Source organism: Panthera tigris, chromosome A1 (genome assembly GCF_018350195.1).
Source record: "Panthera tigris isolate Pti1 chromosome A1, P.tigris_Pti1_mat1.1, whole genome shotgun sequence".
Taxonomy (NCBI): domain Eukaryota; kingdom Metazoa; phylum Chordata; class Mammalia; order Carnivora; family Felidae; genus Panthera; species Panthera tigris.
Window position 1 is genome coordinate 102,289,884 of NC_056660.1, and position 12,893 is coordinate 102,302,776.

The window sequence follows — 12,893 nt, forward strand, 5'->3', positions numbered from 1 at the left end:
GATTCAGTTGCAGACCTTTGCTCAATAGAAAATGTACCGTGATTTCAAAGGGTAATGTTTCAGATGCAATAAACAACGTTAAAGGAAACATGGCTCTTGTTAAAGAAAACGCTGTTTCAGGCTAAAGTCCCAGTGATCATAAAAGATTCATGGTGCAATAAACAAAATGAACCACAGGCAGGCAGGTCCATTCGGCGACTAACCACTGATTGAATTTCCCAACACTCTTGGACTTTCTGAGAGATAAACTATTCACAAAAGGTCTATGTTAAATATAAGGCTGTCATTTCCTTTTTATGTTTCTAGTGAGGTCCAAGAACAGTAGAGCCCACCCCCCACTTTCTTTTCTTTTCCCCCTATTGGTTGTTTGTGTTTTTGAATTTTTTATGATGTGGGAAGACTGGCAAACACTTGCTATGATTGTCAAATGCCTTAAATCAAGAAGAGAAAATGCAATAAAACACAGTTTCCATGGTAACACATTGTAACCTAGTACCTCTGGATTATGAGCCAGCTTACATCTGTGATCATTACTTGTTGACAGGCATAAATTGAGCCTAAAAGCATTAATTTTAGAGATAAAACTGGAATGTGGAGCTAAGTTATAATAATGTTTAAATATTTCCAAGGGAGTGGCAGCAAATCAACACTGGTTATGTCACTATTTAAATAATGTTAATAAACTAAGCATAAACACTTAAAAAATTTACAAGCTTTTTGCTAAAGGTGATATAACACATTTATATAAGCTCTTGAGGCAGCAAGTGGGAGCTGACATGTTTTCAGTGGGGTTACAAGAAATCCAATGTCAGCAATTAAACGGTATGATAGATAGACTTTTTAATGAAGGAGTGTTTTCAATATGGAAATAACCCTGAAAAATCTCAGTCGTTTACTTCCTAAAACTATCTTAGGGTATAAATACACAATGTTTCTGGATGTTTCTCAGTAGACATAATTTCCTTTTTTTTTTTTTTTTTTTTTAGAAGAAACCAAAATAAAATATGAACTATCCCATTAGAAGGTTTTCATGCATGCTTTTCTACACATTCACTCCCCTGTTCTCATTAGAAGCATTCATACGTCTGTCAGACATTGTAAGGCTTAAAAACAAAAAAAAAGAATGATTGTCTCTACAGGCTGCCTCCAGCTGGCTTCAGCAGTTAGTCATTAACCAATACGATCAACAATCAAAAAGACCATTTTTTTCAAGGCTATTTGTAACACTTGTAAATATGTCCTTACGATAATCAAGGTAGTCTGATATGCTACGGCATGATTTCATGCGATACGGTAATAAGACAATGGCTGGTCTTCTCCACTTTAAGAAAAAGTCCACTTAACTTCTCTGGAAACTTCTGAGGTCAGTTTCCCTGCTAACACTTAAAAGGATCATGGGAGGGGTGCCTGGGTGGCTCAGTTGGTTAAGGGTTCGGCTCAGGTCATGATCCTGTCGTTCATGAGTTCGAGTCCCGCGTCGGGCTCTGTGCTGACAGCTCAGAGCCTGGGGCCTGCTTCGGATTCTGTGTCTCCGCTCTCTGCCCACCCCTTACCGTTACCGCTTCTCTACAGTGGAGATGAGACCTACTGTATAAGGTGGTTATGAGCACCTAGTGAGGTGGACACATGCAGGGAGCTGAGACGAGTACTTGGGGCACGGTCAGCCCTCTGCAAAGGTTAACCCCTATGGTCACCATGGTCACTATCACAGTGTCACCCGAGGCCTTGCTCTGTGGTTCTCACCTAGGGGTGCCCGGTAAATGTTAAACTGAGTAAGCCAGCTTGTTCGACCGGGTATTGTAAGAGTTGACTTGTAACTATTTTTGCTAGAATATATAGCACTTTCAGGAAATTGGGCCAGATTGCTTTTATTCATGTGCACTGTACCTCTCTGAGATTCATCAAACCCCTGGTAAGAGAGCTCACAGAGTGATGCAAGAATCCTATGGCCCACTGTTGCTAATTTGTAGAATTAAACCCTTGGGAACACTGCAGGGTGTCTGATCCAGCGTAACACAGACTTGTGTTTAACCTATTGACCTGGGAAGGGCAGGGATTTAAGAATCCTTCATACTTTGAAGAAGTAGCTTAGAAATATGCCAGCTACTTCTATTTTCTCAGTTCTTTTTTTTTTTTTTTTTTGCCCCCCTTCAGACCTGCTTTTAAAGAAGGTAACCATTTTAAGAAGGAAGAAAGCAATTTGCTTCCATTGTAATTGGTATAGATCCTGGATTATGTCAACCTGGCATTTAGTTTGTCCAAAATTAAAAAAAAAAAAAAAAAAATGAAGACGCAGGCCTCTGCAGATCCAGCTCTCAGGGCTCGATGTACTATTTTGCATTCCCTTTTTTTATTCTTAGTCATTTTCCATTCACCTTCCCCAATGCATACCCCCAAATGCCTCCCCACTTTTTTTTTTTTTGCCTCCCCAACTTTTAATCAGATCTCTATTTTTTTGCAATCTTAGCCAGTGACCTCATCCTGCAGACACAAAAAATAAAGGCTGTCAGATGATATCCTGCTCTCTTTTAACAGCACCCTCACTTATGAGAAAGTGCTAAGGGATCACATGACTGATATGCAAAACCATCAATAAATGTCAGCTCCCTGTTTAAAGAAAGGAGTTGCCCAGTTTAGGGGAAGAGTGTCTTTATTTTCTCTTTCTCAGGTTAATCCTTCAACCTATATGCCCAGCTGGTTCCGTATCATCTCTTCTCTGTACCTGGTTCAATTCGCTATTCCCGTTTCTGTATTTTTAGGACATTTCTCTTTTCTGATTCTTCTCACGGTCTTCGTCCTCCAAACCCAGCCTTCCTTCATCCCAGGAAAGTGCTTGGCCCAAAGGGCAGCAGGCAATAGATCAAAGGGTCTAAGCTTTCCCCAGTCGAGTCATCCAACCGAGTGTCTCTGAGCCACCTTTACAAAATTTTCCAGGGAGAGGCACTTGGGTGGCTCAGTTAAGCGTCTGACTCTTGGTCTCGATAGTTCAGGTCATGTAACATTCGAGCCCTGAGTCTTGGCTTGTAACGTTCGAGCCCTGAGTCGGGCTCTGCGCGGACAGCACGGAGCCTGCTGGGATTTCTCTCTTCTTCTCTCTCTCTGACCCTCCCTGGCTTGCTAACTCACTCATGCGTGCACTCTCTCTCTCTCTCTCTCTCTCAAAAAATAAAAAAGATAAATTAAAAAAATAAATAAAAATAAATTCAAAAATTTCCCAGGTAAACCAAAGCAAAACAGTCCTTCCTCCTTGTGTATTACTACCCCCTTTTCATTATGTAACAATGTGTGTAGTTGGTCTCTATGTTATCCACACCAGCGAAATGCTGATCATCAGGCCGTTGGCTTCCCCTGTTTTTCCTAAAAGGACGTCATTTTCCTGCTCTGAAACTTTCTGGAAGCTTGCAGTAAAGGAAAATGAAAGCCGAGTTCATTGTCTAGCTTGCCAGCCAAAGGGACTTGAACTCCTGACAGCTCTCCATTCCGTTTCTCAACTCCAGGGCCCAGTGTTGGCTTCCTGACTTTGACGTGTCCTAGGGGATATGGTGCTGTCTACCGAGGACTGGATGTAGATCCCTACATTTACCATGTTAAACAGAACACCACAGGCCCCAAATGGCATCACTTAGTACACGGAGACTTAATACCTAACCTAAATGCAGTTTCAACTCCTAGGAATGTGACCTTTAGCCAGTCAACAAGGGAATTTCCTGGTCAGCACGAGGAAATTTATTGATAGACCCCTCCCATTCCTCTTAGCAGGGCGACCTTGCCTAAAACAATGGATTCTTTGCTAATAATTTCCTTTTTTCCCCCATTCCCTCGCTACCTCTGAAAACTTTTCCTTTTCGGCAGCCCTTTGGAACGCCCCTCTACTTGCCACACGGGGGGCTGCCCCATTCATGAACTGATTAATAAAGCCAATTAGATCTTCAAAATTTACTCCGTTGACTCTTTGTTACTTAACAGTCTAAAAGAGCACAGATAAGGCATTACCTTTACTCCTCCAACTGAGCTTATATTTCTATCTATATTCTTCTGATGGGTTCCACTCATTACTCTAATCATTAACTGAAGCATTCCTCTGAATCACAGCTTTGAAACTTTCTCTTCAGATTTTTTTTTTTTTTTTTCCCCCAGGACGAGACCTCTGTGCTGTTGATGATTTCCACACTACCTCGAAAACAGCTGATGCTTATTGACTGGCGGTAGAATTCAATTGCCTTCCATGTATTCACTGCCAAGTACATACAAACAGCCAGAATGGAACAGCCAGTCAGCACGATGACATCACATTCTTTCTTTGAAAGGCGCTTTTAAAAAAACAATCTGTGGAACTCAGTTTGCAGGGTCCTAACCTAGCTTTGGCAAATGGCTCCACCATCACCATGAGGCAAAAAAAAAAAAAAAAAAAAAAAAAAAAGGAGGTGGGGGGAATGGTTGAAATTCAGATCCTTCCAGATTAGGTGAAAGAAGGAAGGGCAGCTTTGCTTTCTTGCCCTTGGGCTGCCTCCTTTCATCATTAGTAATTCTATCCCTCTCTTATCTGATCATGCAGGGACACATTATCTCACCAGCAAATGAATACACTGTGGAAAAACTCCCCAAATGCAAATGAACAGGGGAAAAAAAAAACCAACAACGTGCTGCCGCTTAAATTATTGGAGCTCTTCCCCACCCCCCCCAACCCCACTGCCTGTGGATGGAGAAGTTATGGATATTCTGAATTAATTCCACCTCTACTTACTCAAACTTTGTCAAGATAAACCTTTTATCTCATTGTTCTAACTGTTACATAGAGGAGATCATTTACATGACAGTAATTACGTTGCTATATTTAGTAGCATGCTCTTGGCCCATTTCTGGTAACTTCCCTTTATATAAAACATTGAATGGGCTTTTCAAAACTTGGAAGGTATGTGTATGTTATTATTTAAAACATGACAGCTAGAAAGCAGAGCAATTCGGGTAGATTTTGTACACCTCATAGCTTTTGGGGAAGATCCAAAGAGGAATAACAGCTCTAAAGTTCCTTTTTAACACTGTGTACTATTAGAAGGAAGCTTCTCCTAAGTTTTATTGGCTTTCACCTGTTCCCACATATTTTCATTTTTTTTAATATATTGTGTCGAGCTACCAGAAGCTTTTTTTTTTTTTTTTATCTGACATTGATTTATTTTTCTTCATCTCTTAGGTTAAGAACAATGAAGAAAAAGAAACTATTCCTTTGGACCAAACAATTTATTTGAAACTTTGACTTCAGAGAGGCCCTGGTGGCATTCTTTCATTTGTTTCAAGGTGTTAGTTGGCTTAACCCTTTCTAACTTGTCCCAACACAGGGGTTTCACTGGCAATGCGGGGTTTGCTGGCCAGCTGAACCACATCACCTAGAGAAACCATGAGCCCTCCTTTTCTGGTGCCCATAGTTCTAGTTTTTAGTTGAGAGAGCATCGCCTCCCATCTTGAGATGTCTTGTTTCAGCTGCGAGGGTTACCTGTTTCTCCAAATTTTACCTCAAGAACGACGCTTGATTATTCTCTTAGAAGCTTGTAAAGCTTCACTAAACACAAGGTCTAATATGCGCTGACCGTGCTCCGTCTTTCCTCCATGTGAGTTTTCAATCTGTAGTGACTCCCAATCTTCCTAGAAGCACCACCAAGTTCCCCACATTTCATTTTAGTTGCTGAGCTGAGCCTCAACCGGCAACTTCACAGATTTCCCTTTCAGAACTAGAAATAACTAACTCCTTGACAACATCGTGTTCTTCAAAATACGTTAAGATGGAAAACTTCATTTAGGCTTTCAATTGATCTTTTTCTTAAAAAAAAAAAAAAATTGTGTGTGGGGTGGGACGTAAGTGTGGAAGAGGAAAAAACCCCAAGTGTAAAACCGCAGGGAGAGCATGTGTGGGGAGCATTTTGTATATTATCGCGGGATTAGGATATGAGCTCTCTGATAAGTTTGTAAACCATATGATCGTGTTACATTTCCCACGGAGGCGGGAAATCTGCAAAGCAGCAGAGCCTTCGAAGTAAAACCTTCTTACTCCCACTCCTCATGGGCATGCGTTGGAAATGGTGCTTTTATTAACAGCATAGCCCTAAAGCTCGATCGGGAGACATCCTCGGCCCGCCTCTGCCCCAGCTGATTCCCCTTATTCCCTATTTCCATTCGTATACTATTCTTCCCTCTTTTTAAACTTCTTATTTTTCCTTTGGACTTTCCTGTGCCTTCCCTGTGCCCATTGGGCCTTAGCCCTCGGTGCACCAAATTCTTAATAGTGTCACGACTCTTAAACTACATCAAGAAAAGTCACAAAAGGCTTCCCAAAGGATCAGATAGAAATACTGCGCCTATAAATATTGCACACAACCTGAGAAAAGAGCTGGAGAGGCCCTCTAATTGTTCCGAGCCTTTTATTAGAATCCCCGGTGCTGGCTGGAGCGGGTGATTCTGTTTTGAAACATTCTCAGGTGATTCCTGTTCGCACCAAGATCCCCACTGAGATCCTTCCCCAGATACCCACGGAAGCATCAGAAATCACAATGAAATGCCAGATTCCACATGACTGTTTTCACGGTGGAAAACAATTTTGCTTCAGTGGGAAACTACGTGCGGTCTGCACACGGCACACCCTTCCTGTTACCTGATTCTCTCCTTTCATTGTCTTTGAGCCATTTCGCAACTCACCTGTTATAGGTAACTCAGCGACATGCAGGTGCTTCCCTGGCTGGTAGAAGTTCACTTGATTTCCCCCCACTGCCCCTGGGAAAAACCAGTTTTGAGCCATTTGCATACTCATTTCAATATTCCTGGTCTATAAACGCGTCTCTTCAGATTCTCTTCAGCTGGTTGTCACATCTGTTGGGTCCTTCTTTGATTAATGAGTAGAATCAGATCCTTAACATGTATATGTTTTTATATCTGCAGAGGGTCATGATGTTACCCTTTTTTGAAAATTATTTTTTAACACTGTTCTCCCCATCCTTCACACCTCATTCTTTCCCTCCCTCGGATGGTTCCTTCTTTTTACAGGGAGGGTGATTGGGATTTCTGAATTCAGCATTTGATGGGCATATATATTTTCAAGGGCACAATGGGCCACAGTTGGGATGTATTAGGTTCATCTAGTCCCCTCCATTACTGGAACTAAGTCAACCAAAGCCCAGAAAAAATGGAGACTATTTTCAACGTCTTTTTTTTCCAAGTAGTAACAGAATGGAATTTGAACCCAAGTGTGGCTAATTCCAGACTTCAAAGCCTTTATTACTACAGAAAATCTATTCTTCCTCAAGGGGGGGGGGCGGTGATGAAAACACACACCTGAAAGTTACCCTAAGACTTTAATGAGAGTCGGAATGTAAAGCCGCTGTAACACGGTGCCTCACTCATACAGGCCCTCAGTGAATAAAACAGAATGACAAAGGAAAGGGTGCCATTTCTGTGTCGGGTTGGTCAACCAATCTCACTGATGCATACAGACCCTTCACACGTCACTTATTTCCCAACAATGCTTGGGCACATAATAAACACTCAATAAAACCCCGGTGACTAGAACTAGGAGCCATGCAAAGGCACGCCGGCTGATTTGAAACAACGCCTCCCTGGACTGTAGAACTTGAAGATGACCGGCAGGTTGTTTTCATCCCGAGTTGCTCTCTAATCCATGCGTTAACCATAAATTCTCAAAGAATCCAACCAGACTTGTCATGAATAATTTACACTCTAGAGCCATTGTTGTAACTCAATATCCCGACCTACTTTTTCTAGAAAATCACTTTACATTCCTGTTCGCACAGGAGTATTGTCATAAACCCTTGCGAGGGCGGGACAGCCTATTTTAGGAAATTGGTAGCTGCACTTACATTGGTTACTGCTTCCTTCCTCAGCAAAACTTCCCAGGTGGACCTTCAGTTCAAGCAGATGACGCAGGGCCACATTGGCAAAGGCGCTCTAAAGCATAGATGCTGGAGAGCTCTTTAGACTGCGTGCTAACAATATTTTTATATACTCTGTTTCCACCCCCCACCCCCCAGCTGTTTCCTTTGCTGCCTGAGCTGTCTGGCCATGTCTGAACTGCAGCTGATGAAGCCTTTTCTGGCAAGTTGCCCAGGGAGCAGCTCTCCTGTAGATTCCGCCTCTCTCCAGGAGTTGCCTGCCTTCGGTATAATGGGCAGCATTGAAAGCTGCGAGGCGGTCGGTCCACAAGGTCAGAGTGCCTTTCATTCCTGCAATAATCAACCAGTGTAGCTCTTCCTCAGACCTGGGGAGAGAGAAGATAGAGGTCAAAAGAACAATTACATTTCACATTGACTCCAGAAAAGGCTTGGATCACAAGACTGAAAAGAAAAACGGATTCTAGCCTCCTTCGTATCCATTCCCTTTCTGGTCCTCTTTGTTATTAACACTGGCCCGAAACCATAACAAGTTTTAGCCTGATGACGTGAAAAGCGCATTTTCCGCCTGCAGATGAGATCTTTCTTCGTAGACATTTAGCACTGTCAGCAGATTGCAAAAGAATGCAAATGGGACTGCAGGGTCTATAACCAGAGACAGTAAGCAAAGGCCATTAATTATGTTTTTAAAAAATGTTAACCCTCGCAGACTGGAGAACAAGCAATTGTGCTAATTTCAATCTGTAATCAGTCCCTACATTAGCATAACTTTATTTATTTAGCATTAAGGCAACAATTTAGAGAATATAATTTAGTTGGAAATGTCAGTAATTTTGCAGCGGCAGATTGTTGTGACAAAGCTACCTCTGTTTGACCTTACAGCTGCCAGGACTAATTACTTTAACTGCATTAATTGCACTGACCATTCTGGTGCTTAGCGCAGCGGCTGTGACTCTAACCACTGAGCCGATCAACCTGGCTGAATTCTCAGTAAAATGGGCTGTTTCCTTATAAATTGCCTTTGATTCTCTGCTGCATTTCGAGAACCCAGATAATCCACCGATTACCGGGGCTGGCACTGGGATCAAGAATTTTGAGGAAAGTCCTTGAAGGAAAAAGAATATTTTTTCTATTTCCTACGCGATCCTTATCGCTCATGGCCGACTCGATGATAAAGTAATGCCACCAGTTCACTAATGACCACCAAGTGTTTTCAAAAATGCTCGTGGCAGTTTGATAGTCAACTCACAATCCCTTGTTTCACATTTTGGAATGCAGTGCTTTTTAAAAGTCTGTTTGTTTCAAGGTTTGTTTTCACCTTGTTGAGTGAATGAATACGCACTGTTCCCTGGGATTTGACTCAACACAAGGAGAAAGACACAGCGAGGCCCTAGGTTAAGACCTGTGGTCTTACGAATCTGAAAAAGATATTTTCTCCTGATAAGGAAGCCCCTACAAGACCTTTAATGAATAATTTGCTACCGGGAACGCGTCTCAGCTGAAATGAAGATCTCACATGAAACCATGGAATCAGAAAGTCACAAAGTTTACCTATCGTCCAATTCAATGCCCAACCAAGGCAGGTGTCTGCTGCTCCTTGTTTCTTTCGGATGATCGTCTCATCTCTGGCTGAACACTTCAGGCTCTTTTTCTCAGATAACTCGGATTACCTTGTTCTACAATTTGGATTGTGAAAACATTCTATTAGATAATGCTACAAACTTATCTGTTTTATTATAACTTTTATTCACCAGGTGCTAATACGTATTGAATGACTGCTGTGTTCCAGGCACTGTTACTATAGACCCGTGACCTACGTTTATATACTCATCTCATGCGGCCAGCAGTGCTATGCAATACGTATTACAAAATGTTGCAGTTAGTTGCTAAACATACCACATAAACATAGGACATAACGGAAATCAATGGAATTCATGGCGGAGCCTGGATTCAAATCCAGATATTTGGGTCTGGAGCCCCTGAGCTTGATCTGGATGCTTGACTGCCTCAGTATGAGATCAAATTCCCCCTCCAAAGAGGAAGGGTTCATAGATCTGATAACGCAGCTGTCCTTCTGTGTCCGTGACTCCTAACTAGCTGCCTCTGGCTTCTCACCTGGCAGAGCTTCCATGTGGCAACATTTCTCGGGAGAGCGAGGCACCCAGATCCCAAGAAAGACTTAGCACTCCCAGAGTGTGCAGTACTTAAGGCTAAGTTCTACTTTTCTGCAAGCACTTAGCCCGTATATCATGTCCTTGGGGAAGTTTTCTTGATCTCTGGTTTACCTTAGGAGGTCTTCTTTTTGTTATTTAAATGATTATTTATTTTTGACGGGGTGGGGGGGCAGAGAGAGACGGGGACCGAAGATCGGAAGTGGGGCTCTGTGCTGACAGCAGACACCCCAACTCGGGGCTCGAACTCACGAACCACAAAATCATGACCTAAGCTGAAGTCGGACACTTAACCTGCTGAGCCACCCGGGGAGCCCCTAGGAGCCCTTATTATAAGCTCTGGTGGGACCACAGAGCTTTCTTTATTAGCATGAACTCCCTGTAATTCAACACTTAAGTAATCCGGATAGCCCGCCTTTAATAGGGAAAGAAGTGGTCCTATTCATGTTCAACAGTTTTACCATTCGTGAGGCAATCCCACACAAAGCATGATAAAATTTGCAGACCTCTCGATGCCTTCAGGTTTGAGCTGTGTATTCCAATCACATGGTGTCCCCAGGAAGAGGTCTATGAATGGCTCTCTTCGTTTTCTTTGCCCCAGTGCACTCTCAGCTCCTTATAGCATGTGGAGCCCTTGTTGTGAACTTTCTGACAGATAATAAACCCTTTGGACCTAGACTTTATCTTTTCTTCCGTGGCTGCTTTATATATCCAGCTATTTTCCGGAACGTAACCCGTGACTCTGGCCAACCTGGATTCTCGCTGTGTGTGACACATACCCCAAACTTCTGTCTCCATGACTAGGCTCATGCGGTTGCCCTCTGCCCACATCCTTCCCTCCCCGTCTGCTTTCTGCTTCCAAAGAAGATGTGTGAAACCCTTCCCTTTTCCACACACATCTTTTTATTTAAAAAAAATTTTTTTTAATGTTTACTTTTGAGACAGAGAGAGACAAAGCATGAACGGGGGAGGGTCAGAGACAGAGATGGAGACACGAAATCCGAAGCAGGTTCCAGGCTCCGAGCTGTCAGCACAGAGCCCGACGCGGGGCTCGAACTCACAGACCGCGAGATCATGACCGGAGCGGAAGCCGGACGCTCAACCACATGCACATCTTTTCTAGAACCTTTCTGATGGGCTGTTCTGGCAATTCTATCATCCCTGGCTCTCCCCACTACCTCTTTTCTCTGTCCCCTGGCACCTCTCCTTCATCACCTCGTGTGGTGGCCTGGCTCTTGGATGTCCCCCCTCTGTGGTCATGCGCCCTGCTGCCGTCCCCCTAGAGAAAGTCACGAAGGCGCTCGCCACCAGCATTTACCGCTTTGCATTTTCAGTCCTCGGCACATCTGCCAGGCATCTTCCCATGTTCGGTCTGAGGTCATTCTTCTGGTGGAGAAGACAGAGCCCAGCAAGAGCCGAATAGTTCGATTGGCTCTTTGTCTTGTTGACGTGACGTCACAGTCGCAACACTGTAACTAAGAGTTCCTTGTTCTGCTCCTTACACGCTGGTCCAAGTCGTTTTTTCCCTTATCCCTTCCCCCCCCCCCCCCCCCCCCCCAGCAAACTTGAGCCTATTTTTCTCACTTCGTCCTTTATGCTACCATTCTTCTAGGTTTGTGCCGTTGCGTTGCTTTCGTTCTTGGCCGCAAGTTCTTTGATCTTTCAAACAGGCTTTCCAAACTCGCTGCTCAAAGGAGAGCTCTCTCAGCAACCGAATCGACTTCTTTAGTTTCTCTAACATATTCGGCTCCTTATTATTATAGAGTTAGAATTTCATTTTCTAGCCCTTCTGGACCTATCTCTGCCTTTTGGAAACCCTGTGGCCGTGAGACCAAACATGCGTATTGTTTCTGAACTTTTTGTAATCTGCTTTTCCACGGTCTAGGATGCCTGTCAGATACTGATGAACTTTCCTGTCTTTTGCTCATTTGAATGCTAAGATCTCATTTCCTCTCAAGTTTTTCAGCACTTCTTTGTTCTACACGTGCCCTTTCTTTTTTAAATTTTTTTTTTTAACGTTTATTTTACTTTTGAGACAGAGACAGAGCATAAACGGGGGAGGGGCAGAGAGAGAGGGAGACACAGAATCGGAAGCAGGCTCCAGGCTCCGAGCCATCAGCCCAGAGCCCGACGCGGGGCTCGAACTCGCAGACCGCGAGATGGTGACCTGAGCCGAAGTCGGACGCTTAACTGACTGAGCCACCCAGGCGCCCCTATACGTGCCCTTTCTTGAAGATCAGAATCAAGCGGAGATGCTTCAGCTGGTGACGCGTCCGACTTCGGCTCAGGTCATGAGGTCGTGGTTCATGGGATCCAGCCCTGCAGCGGGCTCTACGCTGACAGTGTGGAGCCTGCTTGGGATTCTCTCCCTCTCCCTCTCTTGCTGTTCCTTCTCCACGTTCACTCACTCTCTCTCTCTCGAAAATAAACATTAAAAAAAAAAAAAAAAAGAATCAGGTTGAGAGTAACTGTGTCTTCCACATCCAAGCTGAGAATCTACATCTCTTTTTTATCTGCTGGGTTGAGGACCTCTGTCCCCAGAGGCCAGAGGGGCCCCACTCCCCAAACTACCTAATATAATGGGCGGTCCTCCCAAGCTTTGACTCCTGTGAGCAGGCACCAGCAAAGAATGCCAGAGGAGTAGAAGGGGAGGCAGCCTCAGGAGAGGTACCCAGCCTCCTTCGCCGGAAGGAAGGCTCCCACATCAATCGCTCCCCAAAGTCCTTGACTACTGCCATCATCCTTTGTCCAGAAGGATCGCTCTACAGCTGTAGAGTGGAGACAGCAATGTGGAGGAGGTAAGGGAACTAACATGGGAGAAATGAAAAAC

At 43.8% G+C, this 12,893-nt stretch overlaps 1 long non-coding RNA gene across 1 annotated transcript; it reads right to left on the reverse strand.

Moving 5' to 3' along the window:
• Window positions 1–7,344: 7,344 nt before the first annotated feature.
• LOC102951208 lies at window positions 7,345–11,480 on the reverse strand. Its single transcript, XR_001510823.2, has 3 exons — window positions 11,382–11,480; window positions 9,444–9,568; window positions 7,345–8,260 (listed from the first exon to the last, which is right to left on the reverse strand). It is a non-coding gene; the product is annotated as an uncharacterized LOC102951208 (long non-coding RNA).
• Window positions 11,481–12,893: the final 1,413 nt, after the last annotated feature.